Genomic DNA, 22017 nt, shown 5'->3' with positions numbered 1-22017 from the left:
TTATTGAATCCATTTTTTCTTCTACTCTTGAGATGTACCCTGTGCCACTGGCTGCAACACAACCCCAAAGCATGATTGATCCAACCCCATGCTTAACAGTTGGACAGAGGTTCTTTTCATTAAATTCTGTGCCCCTTCTTCTCCAAACATACCTTTGCTCATTCCGGCCAAAAAGTTAAATCTTAACCTCATCGGTCCACAGAACTTGTTTCCAAAATGCATCAGGCTTGTCTATATGTTCATTTGCAAAGTTCACACAATGATTTTTGTGGTGAGGACGTAGAAGAGGTTTTCTTCTGATGACTCTTCCATGAAGACCATATTTGTACAAGTATCTCTTTATAGTGGAATAGTGTACCACAACTCCAGTGTCTGCCAGATCTTTCTGGAGGGATCGTGCAGTCAAACGTGGGTTTTGAATTGTTTTTCTCACAATCCTGCGAGCTGTTCTGTCTGATATTTTTCTTGGTCTTCCAGATGTTGCTTTAACTTCCACTGTTCCTGATGACTGCCATTTCTTAATTACATTCCGAACAGAGGATATTGACATCTGAAAACGCTTTTCTATCTTCTTATAGCCTTCTCCAGCTTTGTGAGCGTCAACTATTTTCAGTTTCAGTTTTCTAGACAACTGCTTAGAAGAACCCATGGTGCTGATTGTTGGGGCAAGGTCAGATGAGTCTGGGCATTTAAAACCTTTGAGATTGACATCACCTGGTCTGCCCAGACGATGATTGAGAACAGTCCATGACACTGGCAGGTCTCAGCTTTGCAAAGGGGGCAGTGCATGCTATAAATTCTGCAGGGTGCCCAAACTTTTGCAGACGCCATTTTTTTGTTTTCTGTTATTTTGAAAGTGTAAATGATGGAAATAAAATCTAACTTTTGTTGACATAATATAAGAATGTCTAATCTGTAATTTGATGCCTTTTGGAGATTTTTCCATCTTTCCTTGGCTTCTTTATGCACATTAATACAAATTTTTAGCTGGGGTGCCCAAACTTTCGATCCTCACTGTATGTCAGTTAGCCCTCATGGTGTGAAAACTGAGTTGAGAGTATAGTAAAGACTTTATAGATCATTCTGAAGTCATTTCTTGAAGCAGTGTGCAGGGTTAACACCACACCATCTTGCACACAAACATATAAACAAACTCTGTATCTGATTTAACATCTCAGAATTGTTTTGATTTATTTTGAACAAAAGTGCCAAATACTGGACTGAAACCCCAGGCCCTGGAAATGCCGAAATGACAATTTTCTCACTGATCTCGGCCAATATATCATGCATCGATACTCTGCCAAACATGACCCAATCTGTACATGGAACAGAGAGACTTAACCGCTTCTTGACTAAACAACTTTCCTATCCAGCCAGTGCATGTGATACAATGGTCGGCATAGATTTATTGACACAAAGAAACAGTGTAACCACAAGGAGTTCAGGTCTCTGCTCATGCATGGTCTACCGGTCTCTTTCCACAGCAGCACTAAATGGTACATCATGACAAGCTCAACTTTTCATTGTTTATGTTTTAGATTTGATTTTGTGCCACGTGTGTTTCCTGTTTTCTTCAATGTAGTCCAAATCATGCCCCAAAAATCTTCATTTAATTGATTTTCTCTGAATGATATAGAAAGATCACGTTAAGTTAAAGTCAAAATATATATTCCAAATATGGTACGAAAACATTGAAAATTAACAGAAAACTGAGACTGTCTGTCTTTTTTTTTCATATCCTCAATTTAAACTAAAAACTGATGGGGTGCAAAGACTGTACACACATGCGCTTATATTCCATAAATACAATATGCCTTTTGAAAAAATAGGGTTATTGGATATTGATATTTCAGATGGACACTTGTATACTGGTCCTATGCATTGCAACCTACAGCCAATAGTTATTATTATTATACAGGATTTATATAGCGTCAACATTTTGCGCAGCGTTTTACAATATAAAGGGAGACAATACAATTACGATATATTTCAGTACAGAAGGAATAGGAGGGCCCGGCTTATGGAGCTTACAATCTAAAGGAAGGGGGAGGTGGTACAAAAGGTCATAGCTGTGGGGGATGAACTGAAGAATTCCAGTCATGGTTACAACATAGCTACATTCATCCAGCTTGGACCAATGTAACTATGTACTTATCATACATGGTCAATGCCCCTGGAAACCGGAAATCATTGAAGTAGACTTCTGTGATCTCCACTTGCTTCCACGTCCTGTGCTGAGTGGCTTGCCTAAAGCATTAGGAACACAGGAGTTTGGACACTCAGCACAGGTGCCATTCAGAAAATGCTTAGCACCGTATGAATGCAAAACAATCTATGAACAGACAAGGTGGAGAGGCAGGGAGGTGAATGGCAGCCGACCTACTGTATTTAGAGTTCATCAGCCACTCAGCAGGGGGCCTGGAGGTAAGTGGAGATCACCAGAGTAGCGCTCTATACTTCAGTGATTTCCAGCTTCCAGGGGCATGGTAAAGGTATGGTATATACATTGTTACATTGGTCCAAGCTATACCAGTGTAACTGTATATAAAATATAACATACCTGGAATTCTTCTTTAATATAGTTATATGGAAGAAGGTTTCCTTTATATCAATATTACAACTGGCTGAAGCTGCCAGGAAATAGTTTTGTGTGCTTGGCCAGCATTAGCTTTTGTTGTTTCATAGCAAACAATGAGAGGTCAAAAATGTCAGATGACATATGTAAACTTGAATCTGATTTGTTGTTATAGCACAATACAGACCTGCCTGAGTCAGAGCTTCCCACAGATATAAAAAAATCAATTTTTGGACATTGTAGTAGGTATTCCTTCATATCCTTCAGTTACAGAGTCACATGATAACATGATACAGCAGGACATCTGATCCCATTTACCTTGTTTGCATTTGGTCTGTCTTCACTTCTAAGGCATTTCCTCCTTAGAGATACTTTAAAGCACCCTAATAGGTTACATGGAAGGTGGCCCCAGTCACTGGCAACTTTTCATTTCCTGTCATTCTGCAGGAACTGGCTAATCTTTAACACTCTGCACTGAGTTCTAAAGCATCATCTCCTCTTTCTGTTTAAACTTATTTCCCAATACCTGGTGTGAATGGTGGAGTAAATAACAGGCAAAAGATTCAAAGCTGGCAGAATCCCCGATCATGTCTTATGTCCACAAGAAAGAACAGTGCATCATTAGCTGCCATGCTGGTTCTTGTAGACTCCAAAAAATATATCAAAGAGGTTCTGGGACTTATTTGTTCCAGAACATAAAAATACCATTATCGGTCAATGAGTTGACTAGCTCTGGTAATGCTGCCCATGTGGAATAAGGCTCTCCTTTAGTGGGTACCAAGAAAAGTGACTCAAAGCATGTATATACGCCACAAGCACCAAACCAACATTCCAAAGTGCTTTACTTGTTCATAAAATGAGCATACAAAACATCCAATGCATTTCAGAGGCCAAACACACTTCCCCTTCACCAGGGCAGAATTCAGGCAGGTACACAATAGCTGCAATTTTCTGCATAGAAAGGTTCAAATGCCCAGATATACCAGTTTTAACATATTAAGTAAAAACTGATGGCTTTTTAAATACAACATTTTTACGTTGTACATGTATTAGCAAGGTGCCCATACTTCTGTCAGGTTTTAGTGCTGTCTGTGTTGCTGCTGGAGATATATACCCTACCTTGTCATCTTGTCACAGGGACAGAACGTGATGGGAAATCCAACATTTTGAGGTGTTTCTAGAACAGGAATAGAGAGGAAATCTAACTTAGGTATACCTCACTTTAAGTGTTTCCTTTCATTTCTTTTTGTATCTACAGGAAAGGAAGTGAAGTTAAATCTGCCCAATGGATGAAATATCCCAGCATGGGTTTCAAACATTCCATAATCTATTCAAAGTTGATTTAACTATAGTTTAATGGTTGCAGGTAATGCTGTGCTAAAGTTGTTCTTTAGCACAGCATTAATTATACTTTACAATATTTTGCACCATGATTGGGTTCCCTAAAGAGCCCATTCTTTGTCTTTGTGGATGCGTGAGTTATTTTGGACTAGGTTTATAAGATATAGAGTATCCTGAAGAGCTACAAAAATGAAATCACTTCCACTTTCCCCATGTATTTCAAGTAGCTTGAAAGCGTAATTATATCCAAATGGCCTCATGAATATTCATTCTGCGTTATTGAGTTTCCAAAATATCCACAATCAGCTGCATGATCTGGTGGCCCTGTAATCCTGCACATTGTCAATTAGCATTGTAAAAATCTTCCTCCACCCCCACCTGTACTGAGCGGAAGCGGGAAGCGGTATTTCACCACCAGCACCTCCATTTCCTTGAAATTTGACTAACGGGAATTGTATTGGGAATAACGTGACCACTGGCTTCCCCATGACACAATAATGGCATTCATATCCCTGACAAAACTGATTAGAGAAACAGAGCTCACAGGGTCACACAATACAGCAGAGGAAATATTCAAGCTGGTATGTAATATTAGATCATAGCAAGTAGAAATGTACATACCATATTTTGGATTGTTGGATTGTATATGTTTTTAGATGGAGTACATTAGATTCTGTAAACACTGAAGAAAAGGGTCCACATATGCCATTGTGTATTCAAATAGTTTCTTTAATATTTCAACTGTTACTAGAAAATTAAATTATCGATTAGTACATTCTTTTTGTCTCAATCACTTTTATATCTATCACCAAATGTTGTTAACCTAATCCCAATCATGATTAAAGTTAAAGAGGACCTTCAACCCCTTGATTATGCCTCCACCCCTGTCCACCGGCTACACCATTTTCGATAGTCTGGAGTAGGGTTTCTCAACTAGGGTTCCTTGAGAAATGAACAATTTCTGCCTGTCAGATAAGTTCCCACTGATACCAATGATCTTTTCAGTTATCTATCAGGGGGTAATTCTTCCCAATGTTCACAAGTGTAAGGAGAATTCTTCCCACTGACCATCACACTAATGTATCATGGGTTGTAGCTATAGTGATTTATAGCAGGGTTCCCTGATATTGGAAAGTTTTTTCAGGGTACATTTGTTTGTAAGTTGAGGGCAGGAACCGATGTGAATGTACCATATATATATGTAATGCGCTTAGTAAATTGATGGTGCTATATAAGTACCTGTAATAGATAAATAAATAAGGGTTCCTCCGTATTTAAAAGGTTGAGAAAGGATGGTCTGGAGCATGCATAGATGTGCTGAAGGGCTCTGCCGTGTTCCAAAGGTCGGTACATCTGTGTACGCTCCTTCACTGCACTGTCTTTGTGCGCTTGCACAAGGAAAACAGTGCATATGCAGATGTGCCGAAGGTCCTTGACAGATCCTGAACATCTTTCTTGCCAAGGTGAGAAAGGGAGAAGTTCTGGCCTGCAGCACCAAAAAGTAAGAAAGCACTTATAATATCCAGTTGTAGAAGAGGGAGGGACAGGAGCACGGAACACCCACATTGTGTTTTGGGGTGAAGGTCCACTTTATAAAGTCTGGCCAGGAAAGTCCCTCCCCGTAAACAATACTTCCCAGCCCCCTCTAGCTAATAGCTTCAGCAATTAGAAATAAAACCAAATCCTAATGCCCCAAATACAAAGACACGTAGAGTCTTCTCTCCAGAGTGGGAGTGTCCTTTGACATGGACGCTTCCCATCGGCTGTCCAGCGGCAGGACGTCATGTCTCCTGAAGACTCCAGTGGCAGAATGGGGACATCAAAAGGTGGGCAGTGACAAGACTGGCCAGCACACGTCCTCTTTATTTGGTGCTGGATCACCGCTAGTAAACGAGACACCAACGAGGGATATGTGATAGTGGAGTAACATCATTTAAAAAGAGCTTTGCAGGGGTTTTGTAGTGCCATTACTATATTACATGTGCTAACTCTGTTGTACTGTATATGAGATAGTCTGTCATTAGTAGTCATAGCTGAGATTATGCTGGTTTTCTGTATCAATGTGGTCACTTTGAACCTAGCTAGGGTGATGGGCAGTTCTCCAGTAATAAATCTAGGTCTCAGCTTTATGCTGTTTTTTATAACAAGGCCAACACAGATAGATTTGAAGTATTTCATGTTCTGCATTCAGTTGTAGTGAATAGATAAAAACCACTTTACCTGTTCTGTGGGCCAGTGTACAGAAACATCTATCTCAGCCAAGTACTGAAAAATACAAAGACTGATATTATCATAGAAATGGGTCCCATGTGGTCAGGCCTGGCACACCAGGTATATGGGCTGCTATCTTATGGTTGGTGGGGGTTATGTACTCATTTTATCTTATTTAATTTATCTTAGATAAAAACGCTTAACAAAAAAGGTTAGATCTTTAGAACGCGCAAACCAGATTTCGGGAACCGCAAGCAGAGTGAATGTTTAATCATCTTGGCCATCATTAGCTGTGCACATAATCTTGTAGTCATTAGAGCACAAAATGCGTCTTTATGACAGAACTGAGTTCAGAATGCAGCAGACTTCTGACTTTCTTTCATTAATAACTGTATTCTTTGTAAGAAGCACCAGGAGATTGTGAGACCCAGAAAGGTCGTTAGTCACAACACTTTCCAAGGACAGTTGGTGCTTTGTTTAATTAGTATATTTCTTGTCTGTAAATACAAACAAGTTCTTCATTTTGCGACCATTTTAGATCAGCCATTGAGCAAGCACTCTTCTCATTGTATATTTTGCATGTGTACTAATAGCTGTTGCTTTATTTTTTTAATTACTGCATTAAATTACCTTTTCCCTGATTACATGTGCCAAAAATGTTGCCCTTTTAGAACTGAAATAACGGTTTGTGCGCAGTATGGCAAAAAAGAGGTTTATGTAGCTCTCCTTTGGTGGTGGTTATGAGAAATGGATCTCTCCAAACAAGATATTGCTCTAAGCCTATATGTAAATAAGAGAACCAGTCTTTGATAACTGGATGAGTGGGTTTCATAATAATGTGGGCAGTGCCTCTACCCAGGACAGGGCCTCTGTGAACAGAGGGGATTTCTTTCCTTGGAAATTAACCTGTAATCTAATCAAAGTAATTGGGGGCAGAGGAACTACTGTGACCAGCATATAACATTAACCATATGTGGCACCATCCTAGGCAGGCAGCAAGGTAAATTTAATGTGTAGCTGAAGAAAAACATAGACTGCTACTGTCTACTTACACATCCTACTCATCCTGCATTATTCTCCTGGTCAACAGCTGGGATTGAAACAATGGGGTTGATTTACTAAAACTGAAGAGTGTAAAATCTGTTGCAGCTGTGCATAGTAGCCAATCAGCTTCCAACTTCAGCTTCTTCAATTAAGCTTTGACAAACAAATGTCAAAGAAGACTGGTTTCTATGCAGAGCTGCACCAGATTTTACACTCTCTAGTTTTAGTAAATACATATAAATTTATTGTTGCACACCAGTATGATAACAATGCAATCTTTATTTAAGAAAAGATTAATAATAGTACATACATCCAATACGCAAACAGGTGTTATCAGAAAAGTGGCTAAGGCCCCTTTCACACGAGCCAACTGATCGTGTCCCCTGTCTGATTTTCAGATGGACCTGATTGGACCACCCATTGTTCTTTGTGAGGAGGCAGATGTAAATGGACAAGTGTCTATTTACAACCACCTGCATCTGATCTGATCTGGTCCTCCAAAAACAGAGGGATGGGGAAACATTCCCCAAAAAAAACAAACTCTACATGATTATGCCTTGTAGTGTGAGTGTAAACACACAGCAAACACCACGTGATTCCACCTTGTAGTGTGAGTGTAAACACACGGCAATCAGAAAACACCAAGTGATTCCACCTTGTAGTGTGAGTGTAAACACACGGCAATCAGAAAACACCATGTGATTCCACCTTGTAGTGTGAGTGTAAACACACAGCAAACACCACGTGATTCCACCTTGTAGTGTGAGTGTAAACACACGGCAATCAGAAAACACCACGTGATTCCACCTTGTAGTGTGAGTGTAAACACACGGCAAACAGAAAACACCATGTGATTCCACCTTGTAGTGTGAGTGTAAACACACGGCAAACAGAAAACACCACGTGATTCCACCTTGTAGTGTGAGTGTAAACACACGGCAAACAGAAAACACCACGTGATTCCACCTTGTAGTGTGAGTGTAAACACACGGCAATCAGAAAACACCACGTGATTCCACCTTGTAGTGTGAGTGTAAACACACGGCAAACAGAAAACACCACGTGATTCCACCTTGTAGTGTGAGTGTAAACACACGGCAATCAGAAAACACCACGTGATTCCACCTTGTAGTGTGAGTGTAAACACACAGCAAACAGAAAACACCATGTGATTCCACCTTGTAGCTTGAGTGTAAACACACGGCAAACAGAAAACACCACGTGATTCCACCTTGTAGCTTGAGTGTAAACACACAGCAAACAGAAAACACCACGTGATTCCACCTTGTAGTGTGAGTGTAAACACACGGCAATCAGAAAACACCACGTGATTCCACCTTGTAGTGTGAGTGTAAACACACAGCAAACAGAAAACACCATGTGATTCCACCTTGTAGTGTGAGTGTAAACACACGGCAATCAGAAAACACCACGTGATTCCACCTTGTAGTGTGAGTGTAAACACACGGCAATCAGAAAACACCACGTGATTCCACCTTGTAGTGTGAGTGTAAACACACGGCAAACAGAAAACACCACGTGATTCCACCTTGTAGTGTGAGTGTAAACACACAGCAAACAGAAAACACCACGTGATTCCACCTTGTAGTGTGAGTGTAAACACACGGCAAACAGAAAACACCACGTGATTCCACCTTGTAGTGTGAGTGTAAACACACGGCAATCAGAAAACACCACGTGATTCCACCTTGTAGTGTGTGTAAACACACGGCAAACAGAAAACACCACGTGATTCCACCTTGTAGTGTGAGTGTAAACACACGGCAATCAGAAAACACCATGTGATTCCACCTTGTAGCTTGAGTGTAAACACACAGCAAACAGAAAACACCATGTGATTCCACCTTGTAGTGTGAGTGTAAGCACACAGCAAACAGAAAACACCACGTGATTCCACCTTGTAGTGTGAGTGTAAACACACAGCAAACACCAAGTGATTCCTGCTTGTAGTGTGAGTGTGTAAACACACAGCAAGTCGAGTTCCGCCTTCTAGTGTGAGTGTAAACGCACAGCAAGCAGAAAACTGCATGATTCTGTCTTGTAGTGAGAGTGTAAATGCATGGCAAGCAGAAAACTGTGTGGGATTCCACCTTTTTAGTGTCAGTGTAAACGCACGACAAGCAGAAAACTGGGGGATTCTGACTTGTAGTGTGAGTGTAATGCACAGCAAGCAGAAAACGCTACGTGATGCTACGTTGTAGTTGATTGTAACACAAAGTGTGCAGTATAATCCCATGGATTCCACCTTGTAGTGTGTGTGGTGCTGTAGACAGGTGCAGTGTGCTTTACAGCCTTACAATGGCTACTCTCTGTCAATGTTCCAAGCCAAAATGAGGCTTGGAAGAAAGGAGGAGCTGCTGCACATTCTGCTGATGGCTAGGAGGGATGGGGTGGGATTTGGAAGGACAGGGTTGGGTTTACTCAAACCTTTGCTGGATTTCTCACACAGAGACCGGCAACAGTTTCAGGAAGTGTTTTCAGAGCTGTCAGATTCTGCTGAGCAGGCAAACCATTCTAAGTAAAAAAGAAAAGGCAGCCGATTGTCTAGCTCAGATTAGTCTTTCTAAGCTAGACAATCAGCAAGTCTGAAAATGTATAATATCAAAGTAAAAAAATATTCAACTTTAAGATACAAAGTGCACAGATCAAATGAAATGTTATACAGTTAGGGTTTACATTCACATCAGAAGAGGACCTACAGTTTTGTATTATATTCTGGCTATTCTATGGAAAGAATAAAGGTCTGACAGAGTTAAAAAAAAAACCCAGTATCCACCATCACAAGCCAAGCTGAAATACAAAACAGCTCCTTGTGAAAACACATTGCACGACCTGTGCTGGGAACAGAGAACTTACAGCCATCCTCCCATGTCTCTGGGCTCTTTGGAAGTGAAATGACAGATCATTTCCATGCTGTTGTTACCATTTCAGAGTTATTTACATAATCTGATCACTGAAAGTCAACATAGAAAAAAAGAAAACGTGTTCTTAGAAATAAGGCCTCTGCATCAGAACTCAAGACCTCATCTAGGCAAGGCCCATTGGCCAAGGGCTGAGACCATGGTATCTCTGTGACAGCTGCATCATGTTCAAGAAAGTAGGTCTGCCTGAAACAACAGAGATGCAGAAGACCATGAGCAGGCTGGAAAATGCCCAAATTTTGTGTGATTTGGGGATATGGAGACAGTCATTTATTTTATTTGATATCTTTATGGAGCGCAGATACTTTGTAGTCCTATACAAAGAACATAGAATCATCCATACCATCCTGCCTGAAAGAAGCTTAAAATCTAATATCTCCACCACAGTTCACACACAAACACTCTATGGAGTGGATTTATAAAGAATTTGTATATCCATTCACCCAGTGAAAGTTCATGTCCATTTTGTTGAATGTAAATCATTGATTTTACACAGAAAGTGCCACTAGATGAAGCAAAGTATTATAGGAAATTCATATGATACTTTATTATTATTATTATTATACAGTATTTATAAAGCGCCAATAGTTCACTCAGCGCTGTACATTACAAAGGGGGACAGAACATGTGACAGAACAATACCAATACAATGCAAAACATGAGGGGATCGAGGGCCCTGCTCTTTCGAGCTTACAATCTAGGAGGGAGGGGATGGTGGCACAGGAGGAGATAGCTGTGGGGGATGGAGTGGTAGGAAGAGTGGAGGAGGTCAGCAAGTTAGCAGGGGGTGAGGTAGGCTTCCCTGAAGAGATGGGTTTTCAGGGTGCGCCTAAAGGAGAGGAGAGTAGGTGATAATCTGATGGGTTGGGGCAGGGAGTTCCAGAGGATGGGTGACACCCTGGAGAAGTCCTGGAGGCGGGCATGGGAGGAGGAGACCAGGGAACTAGTGAGAAGGAGGTCTTGTGAGGAGCGGAGTGTGCGTGCTGGGCGGTACTTGGATATTAGGTCAGTGATGTAGTTCGGGGCAGTATGGTGGACAGCTTTGTACGTCAGTGTTAGGATTTTAAATTTGATCCGTTGTGCAATCGGAAGCCAGTGGAGGGATTGGCAGGGGGGGGGGTGGCGGAAATGGAGCGGTTGGAAAGGTGAATGAGTCTGGCAGCCGTATTCAGGATCGACTGAAGCGGGGATAGCCAGCGGCGAGGCAGGCCAGTGAGGAGGGAGTTGCAGTAGTCGAGTCGTGATATGATGAGGGAGTGGATGAGCTGTTTAGCGGTTTCTGGGGTTAGGAACGTGCGGATTTTGCGGATACTTACCACTATCTATTGACCAAATGTGGTGTTTTCCACTTTAAAACAATGACACTGGTGTGCTGCAGTTCCATTGCAGTGCTTTTGTAAGCACGGTTTACATACGGTTTTAGGTGCGCTCCCATTGATTTCTATTAGACCCTGAATTTTCTGAAAGTGCATCAAAGGTGCAGCATGGAAGACTTTGATGCTCTTTCATTAAAACACACTGTCTAATAGAAGTCAATGGGACCGCACCTATAGCAGGGAAAATTATTTGATCCCCTGCAGATTTTGTAAGTTTGCCCACCCTACAAAGAAAAGAAGGGTGTATAATTTTTATCATAGGTGTATTTTAAATGATAGAGACAGAATATCCACCAAAAATCCATAAAAACACATGATACAACTGTTATAAATTGAGTTGCAGTTAAGTGATTAAGTATTTGATCCCCAAGCAAAACATGTCTTAGTACTTGATGAAGAAACCCTTGTTGGCAACAACAGAGGTAAGACATTTCCTGTATTTGGTTACAAGGTTTGCACACATCTCAGGAGGTATTTTGTCCACTCTTCTTTACAGAAGGTCGTTAAGGTTTCTTGGCTGTCACTTGGCAACTAAAAGTTTCAGCGCCCTCCATAAATCTTCTATAGGATTAGGGTCTGGAGACTGGCCGGGCCACTCCATGACCTTATTGTGGTTCTTCTTGAGCCACTCCTTTGTTGCTTTGGTGGTATGCTTTGGGTCATTGTCATGCTGGAAGATCCATCTACGACCCATCATCAGTGTTTTGGCTGAGGGAAGAAAGTTCTCATCCAAGATTTTACAATACATGGCCCCGTCCATTGGCCCCTCAGTGCAGCAAAGTAGGCCTGTACCTTTAGCAGAAAAACAGCCTCAAAGCATAATGTTTTCACCTCCGTGCTTCACTGTAGGTATGGTGTTCTTAAGTGTCATAGTCAGCATTTTTCTTCCTCCAGATACGGTGAGTCGAGCTAATGCCAAATAGTTCAGCACTTTCTCCCAGAAATCCTCTGAATCATTTAGATGTTCATTGGCAAACTTCAGACGGGCCTGGACATGTGCGTTCATGAGGAGGGGGACCTTGCTAGTGCTACAGAATTTCAATCCATGGCAGCGTATTGTGTTGTCAATAGTTTGTTTGGTGACTGTGGTCCCCACTGCCTTGAGATCATTCACAAGCTCTTCCCGTGTAGTTTTGGGATGATCCCTCACTTTTCTCATGATCATCCTTACCCCATGATCATCTTTACCCCATCAGGCGAAATCATGCATGGAGCTCCAGACTGAGGGCGACTGATAGTTATTTTGTATCTCTTCCAACTGCAGCAGTTGTCTTCTTCTCACCAAGCTTCTTGCTGATGGTCCTGTAGCCCATTCCAGCCTTGTGCAGGTCTACAATCTTGTCACTGACATCCTTTGACAACTCTTTGGTCTTACCCATGGTGGTGAGTTTGCCATGCCAGGAACCTGAGCAGATACAGACACTGCCCCTTCTGCATCATCCACGAGGAAACGTCTTACCACGTTTTCTGGGAGTGCTCATTTGCTCAGGCCCTGTTGGGGGCCCTGGAACCTGAACTCAAGGACTTTGTACCACAGACAGCCATCACTCACTTTGGGGTGTTGAATGGACTGTTCTGTGGAACCTTTTCTCTGGAGGACATTGACGGCGCCTGGCGGGTGCTGTGTTGCTTTAAGGACGCTTTATGGTGCGCCAGAAAGCGCCTCATCCACCAGCGGGAGAGGATGTCCATTGAGGACTGCCGCAGACTGATCCTCAGTCTGCTCAGAGACTATTCCTTGATGGACTTTAAGGAGGAAGAGGACGTCTGAAGATTTCCCCCTTCCCCCTACTCCCCCTTGCGTGTCTTTGTCTTTTCAATAAAGCTTCGGGCCTGTGTTTCCCCCTTTCTTCCCTTCCCCCCCCACACACCCGATGCCTATTGTAAATTGTGATTCTCGGTTTTTCGCTTTTTCGCTTTCGTTTATTGCATGACTTAGTACTGTGTATCAGGATGCTATGGTTTTTGGGGTAAGCGGCGTCATGCATGACGTGGTGGTCTGGGGGATTCATCCTCTGCACATCACGTCAGGCATCATACCGCTGAGCGAATGTATTTATTTCTGAATGTATTTATTGTATGCTTGGAACTGTATTGCTATGTGGTGCGCTGCGTCGCAGTACAGGGTGAGATGTACCCCGATTACACGTATCATGTTGTTTTTGATGCTTCTGCAATAAAAGAATCTTTTCAATCAAAAATGGTGGTGAGGTTTGAATGGAAGATAGAGATTCTGTAGACAGGTGTCTTTTATACACATAACGAGTTGTCATTAGGAGCACCTTCTTAAATTGACAGGACTACAGTAATCTGTGTACCACATGAGCATATAGCCAGTCTGTGGGAGCTAAAATTATTGTTGGTTGGTAGGGGATCAAATACTTATTTTACTCACTGAACTGCAACTCAATCTATAACATTTGTATCATGTGTTTTTTCTGGATTTTCGGTTGATATTCTGTCTATCATTTAAAATACTTCAGAAAAAATGAGGAAGGGTTGTAACAGCGCAAACACTGCAAAGTCCTGGGAAATGGTAGTATGGGTGATGGTGGTATTAGTGGCTACTGTATGAAGAGCGTAGGATTCCGTGTGGCACTGAGGGCAAGGCTTCCAAATAAGCTGTAGCAACTTCTGTAGATGAGAAAAAGGAGAGAAGCGCCTCTAAGTGCAATAAGTCTTTTAATTCAAGTCTAAATGTAGAAACACTCACATGTGTGAAGTAATCATAAGCATAAAAACCGTGGTTAACAATAGTTAACGGTGGGGTGGTAACCCGGGTGAAGAGCCGTCATCTCTCTGCGATGTGGGGAGGTCAGCTCTCGGCTGGAACAGCGTGGTGGCTGGAGGGGGAACAGTGGTGAGGCCAGCCTTCATGCACGTCCTCCCTCAAAGCCGGATGGAACGCACGCTGGAACGTAGCGGCGGCGTGGCCGTGATGACGTCAGATCCCAGGGTGCACTGCGACGCGTTTCGGAGCATGCACTGGCCGTGGAAGGCGGAAGTGCACTCATGTGTGAAGTAATCATAAGCATAAAAACCGTGGTTAACAATAGTTAACGGTGGGGTGGTAACCCGGGTGAAGAGCCGTCATCTCTCTGCGATGTGGGGAGGTCAGCTCTCGGCTGGAACAGCGTGGTGGCTGGAGGGGGAACAGTGGTGAGGCCAGCCTTCATGCACGTCCTCCCTCAAAGCCGGATGGAACGCACGCTGGAACGTAGCGGCGGCGTGGCCGTGATGACGTCAGATCCCAGGGTGCACTGCGACGCGTTTCGGAGCATGCACTGGCCGTGGAAGGCGGAAGTGCACTCCTTTTTCAAGCAGATCCTTTTTCAAGCAGATCTGCTTGAAAAAGGAGTGCACTTCCGCCTTCCACGGCCAGTGCATGCTCCGAAACGCGTCGCAGTGCACCCTGGGATCTGACGTCATCACGGCCACGCCGCCGCTACGTTCCAGCGTGCGTTCCATCCGGCTTTGAGGGAGGACGTGCATGAAGGCTGGCCTCACCACTGTTCCCCCTCCAGCCACCACGCTGTTCCAGCCGAGAGCTGACCTCCCCACATCGCAGAGAGATGACGGCTCTTCACCCGGGTTACCACCCCACCGTTAACTATTGTTAACCACGGTTTTTATGCTTATGATTACTTCACACATGAGTGCACTTCCGCCTTCCACGGCCAGTGCATGCTCCGAAACGCGTCGCAGTGCACCTTGGGATCTGACGTCATCACGGCCACGCCGCCGCTACGTTCCAGCGTGCGTTCCATCCGGCTTTGAGGGAGGACGTGCATGAAGGCTGGCCTCACCACTGTTCCCCCTCCAGCCACCACGCTGTTCCAGCCGAGAGCTGACCTCCCCACATCGCAGAGAGATGACGGCTCTTCACCCGGGTTACCACCCCACCGTTAACTATTGTTAACCACGGTTTTTATGCTTATGATTACTTCACACATGTGAGTGTTTCTACATTTAGACTTGAATTAAAAGACTTATTGCACTTAGAGGCGCTTCTCTCCTTTTTCTTATCATTTAAAATACACCTATGATAAAAATTATAGACCCTTCATTTCTTTGTAAGTGAGCAAACTTACAAAATCTGAAGGAGATCAAATAATTATTTTCACCACTGTAAAACATGTTCCTCCTCGGCTTGACTGTCCTTGGCCCACCCCTTTCATTCATTGGATTTCAGTTCTTGCAATCATGGAAACTTAGTATCACGTATGGGTGGTCCGCATGCAAAAGATCCTGCCTAGGAATGCTCATTCTTCCAGACTGACACCCACCCAACATGGTATTTTTATATTTGCATAGTTCCTTCCAAGATCCACCCCACTGCTTGCATCAGGGCTCTTGTTAGGAGTACTGAAGCAGGGTGCTGTGATGTTTTCAGGAAGCTATTTACAGCACCATGCTGGTCCCATCCACCAGCCATAATCTGTCGGCATTACATAGAGAAGCACAAAGGGACAGTAGTTACATCACTTATAAAATAAGGTATGCATTGAAAGCAGAAAGGTTTTCTTTTATAACGTATAACTTTAATAACTTCATTAACATGTTGATGAAAGGGGGAATGAAGAACCAGGGAAGGTAAAATTTAGACAGCTTAAACTTCAAGTTTAAAGTGTATCTAAAGCCAGATCTATTTTTCATGTCCTTATCATTATGCCCTTGTGACCATTGTCATCAGGACTGAAAGTGAGACCCGGTTCGCACTGATGCAGTGTGGGAAACCAAGAGATTCCTGTGTGTTTCCCGCCGCATATTAATCAAGCCGTGTTCTAAGATCTGCTGCATAGATCGTTAGTGGAAAGTTAACAAAATCCCAAAAGCAAGTCACAAATGCAATGCATTTTCCTGAACTGGATCGCTTGGGTAAGAACACCCATGCAATCCAGTTCAAGTATGAAAAAGAAAGAGCTGCCGCTCCTTTATTGATACAGGGTGAATTGAACCATCCAAAATGAATGGGTTCAAATCACATTGTGCAGAATTGCATCTAATTTGTAAAGGAATGTGATGTGATTCCTATGCGGTTCACAGTTTGAACCTAGGGAAACCTAAGGGAAAATAAAACAGAAGAGGACATTTTCCAATGGGGACATGTCTTCTAGTAACAACTGCCAAAGAGAGGGTTTTCCCCACTTTACAGAGTGTTCTTTCCACCTCCTGATGTGTCTGCCGGCCAGGAAGTGAAATTGGGACATAGACCAGACAGAGGTCAGGGGTTTTGCATTCTCCTAGAGCAGAAAGAAAACCCCTCCTACAAGCTTTAACCAGTGCTCTGCTGAACACTGATAGAAGTCACAAGACTGCTCTAACTGCTGATAAAAAAAGGTATTTAGCATTTTATATTTAATAAAATAATTGCAGTTCCATGTTCTGTGTACTGTGGGAGACCAGATATAGTGAATGCAGGGTCAGGGGTTTAGTAACACTTTACTAGGTAAAAAAAGTTTTGGTTTCATCTTATGTTTAAAGTTGAATTCCAGGCTAAACCCAGTCTTAAAAATTATCCATTTCCCCTCCTACTTTCTATGCTGACTAACCTGTGCAAAGGTGGCCAGAGATGGTCTCAACTTATGGACTTATCTCAACTTACAGACAGCAGACACCAGCACACAGGCCTTGGTCAGAGCTGTAAACAGCTAACTAATTGAGTCCTGGCAGGATTTCTGTTAGTTTCTACTGAACATAAAAAACTCTACAGATTGGCACTTCCCTCTGACCTATCATAAAAGTGTAACAAAATCCTTACGTTCTGTCACACATGGCTTGTAGAATAATTAAAGCACCAGGAACACATAGTTTGCCATAAAATGTGTAGGCAGAAATCAGCCAGATGTGGGGCGACCTTTCTGAGACCTCTGCCCAATTCTCAACTTGACAAATTACACATACAATTAATAAAATCCAACAAGGCCAAGACACATTAATATTAAGTATACATATATGGGGAATATCATACCGAACAAGGTTCAAATCAAGGTCATACATGACTGAGCTAGCACATACGAAATGGGAGATAGCAATTTCTTATATATATTAATATTAGTAGAAAACTGTGTATAAGGGAGGGCCATGATACAGTCATAAATGTGCTGACCTCCAAGCCACAACCCCTTAAACCGGGCAATTGGTCAGATGGCCTCTGTCAACACCCCCCTTGATGTCAGATAAAAAAGAGAGATTGCAAGCAGAATTGATAGCTCTCATTTTAATATCAACCATGGAACATGGAGTCAGACTTGAGAGAGCCACTGTATCGTTTTTACTTGATCAATTGGACTAAAGCCAAGGACTGCATGTATTCTTCATTTTCAACTACATATTAATGTTTCTGTTGCTTTATTGTCTCTTTATTTCCTTGTAGCACCCTTTTTCTGCAAATATTTTATTTGCACCATTTGACCTTTCCATTATTAAACCCTATTTTAAATATTGTTAAAACTGAGGCTTCTAATGCAAACTAAAAGAATCCCTGTCTCTTGCAGAGTGCTACTGTATATGACAAATCTTTGAATATACCTGTCTGTGGTGTCAGTGTGTGTACAGCTGTTTCTTTTTTCATATTTGTTAATTCTAAGATTGCGAGTTTCTGCCTTTTCAGTCAAAAGGCGGTGGTGGTAGCTTAAAGAGTTAATTGCTTAATTAACTTAACCCAGTGACAATTGCTCTCAAGCTGCTGGCACCTAGATTGTGGCCCCGTGTGCTGGAAAATCAGGGTGCAGTTTAGAGTGGCATTGTTATGTAAGTGACAGCGTGGGGTGAGATTGGCAAGTCCTTTGTCACAAATTGGTGAGTAGGGCAGGGGTCGGGCACCACGTTTGTCACAGATGGATTCAGCAGGGACCGAATTTTGATCCATGTGTGGTCTCTGCAGTTTAACAGAAGTTAGTTTACCAACTGAAGGCTCCCCACCATCAGAACACAAGAGCACAGCAGGAGTGATTCCTCCATTCACATCAAATTTGTGGATTGGGGAGTTGGGTCATTTTTTTTTCATTCAACCCACTGGTTGAAAAAAAAAAGACTAATGTGTGGCTAACTTTGCATATTTTTTTGGCTTAGGCATTAGAAAGAGTGAGGAGACATTTTTAAGACTGAGTAGGTTTAGCATGGAATTCTACTTTAAAGAAGAACTAGGCAAGAAAAATCACCCATTAGTACACCTCTACACAAAACAATAAACAGTTAAAACAATTTAGAAAATCCTTACCATTTAGGAGAAATGTCTAATTGAATTTTCATGACCTAATCTCTGTAATTCAAACGATAACAGCATCTGCTCTTTCAAGGAGGAGGTACAACATCAGGGATTACATCACATCCTCTCCTCTTTTTCTGCAGTGAAAAAAACTACAGTTCCCATCATCCACAGGGAATTGTAGTAAATGTGGGTGGGTACACTAGGCCTGTACATGTTGACGGTGTCTGAGAATCCAGATCTTCCAACCACTGCAAGTGGGGCTGAATGACATCACTGCTTCCTGGAGAAAGAACTACAGAAAGGATGTGCCAAGACCAGTGGCTGTGGGATAGGAGGCATAGCAGCCACTGGTCTTACAAACAGGAAACTAAAGAGAATTAATGGTTTGATTTGAAAATGAATAGGCTATTTCAAAGCAACTACTGAGTGACCCAGAAGATAGATGACATATTTAGTGAAGGTAGGAAATCAGCAAAAAGGACACGTAAATAAGTTTTTGCCCAGAGTTCTGATTTAAAGTATATTTAAACCTTCACCTTGTAAAACAACCCATTAAGTTTCAAATAGAAATTAAAGGCAAAACATTTGTGTATATGTATAAAAGCATTCTAAATTGTTTTTTTTTTTCTTTTTTATAAGTGATCACATACCCTCTGTTCTCAGCTGCATTAGGAGCTCGGAGAGCTAGAGGAGGATAAACAGTACTACACTGGTCTTCCCATTGAATGGCTGTGCAGGCAGACTAATCATTGGAGGAGAGTGTTCCCAGCACAGCCAGAAAACTGACCACTGTGCTCGCCTGCCTACTGTAGTCAGTTTTTAATAGGAAAGCAGAGGAACTGGCAGGAACACTAGAGATTTCACACGAAGGAAGCAATACTAAGAGAAAAATATATTTTTTCATACAATTACATGGTACAGCAGGCACATATCAGGAATATGAAATGTTAGGTTTACATATTCTTTAGGAACTAAACAGCTTTGGCATTATAAACTACATTTTTTTTTGCTAGATTTGAGTTTTTCTTTATCTGCCTAATCTTATATAGGTTAACCAGTGAGCTTCTATTAATCATATGTAGGAAAATACAACTGACACACCAAGGTTAAAGCAATATTAATCCGGGAACGTCACATACCTGTATAACAAGTCCACATTTAAGTGTTAATATTATTATATAACATTCTGACGATGGATTGATTTTAACACAGGAGATGTAAAAACAGAGCAATTGAAGCAGATTCTGGACATCCCACAGCACAACGTCTATCACTAACAAATCTCCCATACATGAACTCACGTCACCAGCCCCTCTCTCTCGTGCCTGTGAATCTGATCTGAAAATATCTCCTTAAAATAAATATGCAGAGAAGAATGAATAGGAGCCCACATTGAGCGCAGGCCTGATCCGGAATCTATATACACATCCAGGAACAGAGACATACTCACCCATATATGCTAATAGACACACATCCTCTGCAGGGTACATAAACACACACACACACTGATTATGTTGTAAATTTGTGCGTAAACAGATACAACAAGCGACACTGCACTGTGCACAAAATATTAACACATCCACTAGTACATATCAGCTGTCAAAAATGATTGATGTTATTTATCTTTCCAGTGTCAGTTAACATCCTTAGGGGAGAATTTTCACTGCGTTTACACCGCTGACCCAGCGCCAAACAAAAAGGCTTTGTTTGTAACTAAGCTCACAGATATGGCCAGCACAGTGGCAGAGTGAGGTACGCAGGGAGGAAGAAAATACAGTAAGATCAGAGTTATTTCCTGGTTAAGCCTACAGGTTACTCTTTAATTTAGAATGAGTTGTGTGTTTGGGAACAAAGCCAAATTTCCTGAATACATTCAGGCATTAGAAACCCTATGGAATGATTCTGTAGAATGAGACTTAACAGTTTGAGGGAGCTTCCTGCAAGACCATGGTTGGCAGCTTTAATGGTATAGATTTGATAATGTAAACTTCAAAAGACTGGTTCATCTGTTAACGAAGAGGTCTAATGATGGAAAAACTCATTCCGCCAAAGAGCAGACAATTGTGCTTCTTCAGTAAGACAATACAAAGTGCTGTGATGATGTGAACAGTGCGGTACTCACACGTGAGCTCAGTTTACCTTTATCAGATCAGAGAACAAAGAATTCCAATAAGCAGGTGTGGGTTAATTCCCTGCAAATATTGCTCATGGCTGTGTTGAAGAGCAACATATATGAAGTAGTTTAAACTGATACTGTTCAAAGACAGAAGGTGACACAGCTGAGATATTCACTAACTGGACACCGGTGACATCAGAGACTGCAGCCTATGCATTCACTAGAGAACGGTGATATCACTGATCATGCAGTCTATCCATTCACTTGAGACCAGTGACATCACTGAGAATGAATCATATCCAATCACTGCGGATTTGTGAGTCATTCACTGAGAATGCAGCCTATTCATTCACTAGACACTGGTGATGTCACTGAGAATGCAGCCTATTCATTCACTAGACACTGATGATGTCACTGAGAATGCAGCCTATCTATTTATTAGAGACCAGTGACATTGCTGAGAATGCAGCCTATCCATTCATTAGACACTGGTGATGTCCCTGAGAATGCAGCCTATTCATTTACTAGAGACCAGTGACATCACTGAGAATGCAGCCTATTCATTTACTAGAGACCAGTGACATCACTGAGAATGCAGCCTATTCATTTACTAGAGACCAGTGACATCACTGAGAATGCAGCCTATTCATTTACTAGAGACCAGTGACATCACTGAGAATGCAGCCTATTCATTTACTAGAGACCAGTGACATCACTGAGAATGCAGCCTATTCATTCACTAGACACTGGTGATGTCACTGAGAATGCAGCCTATTCATTCACTAGACACTGGTGATGTCACTGAGAATGCAGCCCATCTATTTATTAGAGACCAGTGACATTGCTGAGAATGCAGCCTATCCATTCATTAGACACTGGTGATGTCCCTGAGAATGCAGCCTATCCATTCATTAGACACTGGTGATGTCCCTGAGAATGCAGCCTATTTATTTACTAGAGACCAGTGACATCACTGAGAATGAAGCTTATCCGATTACTAGGCATGTGTGGGAATTCAGCCTGTCCTTTTACAAGAGACCAGGGACATTACTGAGAATGCAGCTATTCATTCGTCAGAGATGGGTGACATCACTGAGAACACAGTTTCACTCAAGACCAGTGACATCACTAAGAATGCAGCCTATCCAGTAAAGAGTGGTGTCATCATTGAGAATGCAACCTATCCTTTTCACTAGAGA

General features: G+C 42.2%; 1 long non-coding RNA gene across 1 annotated transcript; it reads right to left on the bottom strand.

Annotated features, from left to right (window-relative positions):
• Positions 1-1160: 1160 nt before the first annotated feature.
• Positions 1161-3745, bottom strand: LOC149445181 (uncharacterized). Its single transcript, XR_016306438.1, has 2 exons — positions 3695-3745; positions 1161-1623 (listed from the first exon to the last, which is right to left on the bottom strand). It is a non-coding gene; the product is annotated as an uncharacterized LOC149445181 (long non-coding RNA).
• Between the last annotated feature and the right edge of the window lie 18272 nt (positions 3746-22017).

The sequence above is a fragment of the Staurois parvus genome, unplaced genomic scaffold (genome assembly GCF_062004578.1).
Source record: "Staurois parvus isolate SC_StPar_1 unplaced genomic scaffold, SC_StPar_1.0 ptg000745l, whole genome shotgun sequence".
NCBI lineage: Eukaryota > Metazoa > Chordata > Amphibia > Anura > Ranidae > Staurois > Staurois parvus.
Note: the sequence above shows the minus strand (reverse complement) of the source record. Positions and strands in the feature narration are given on the sequence as shown.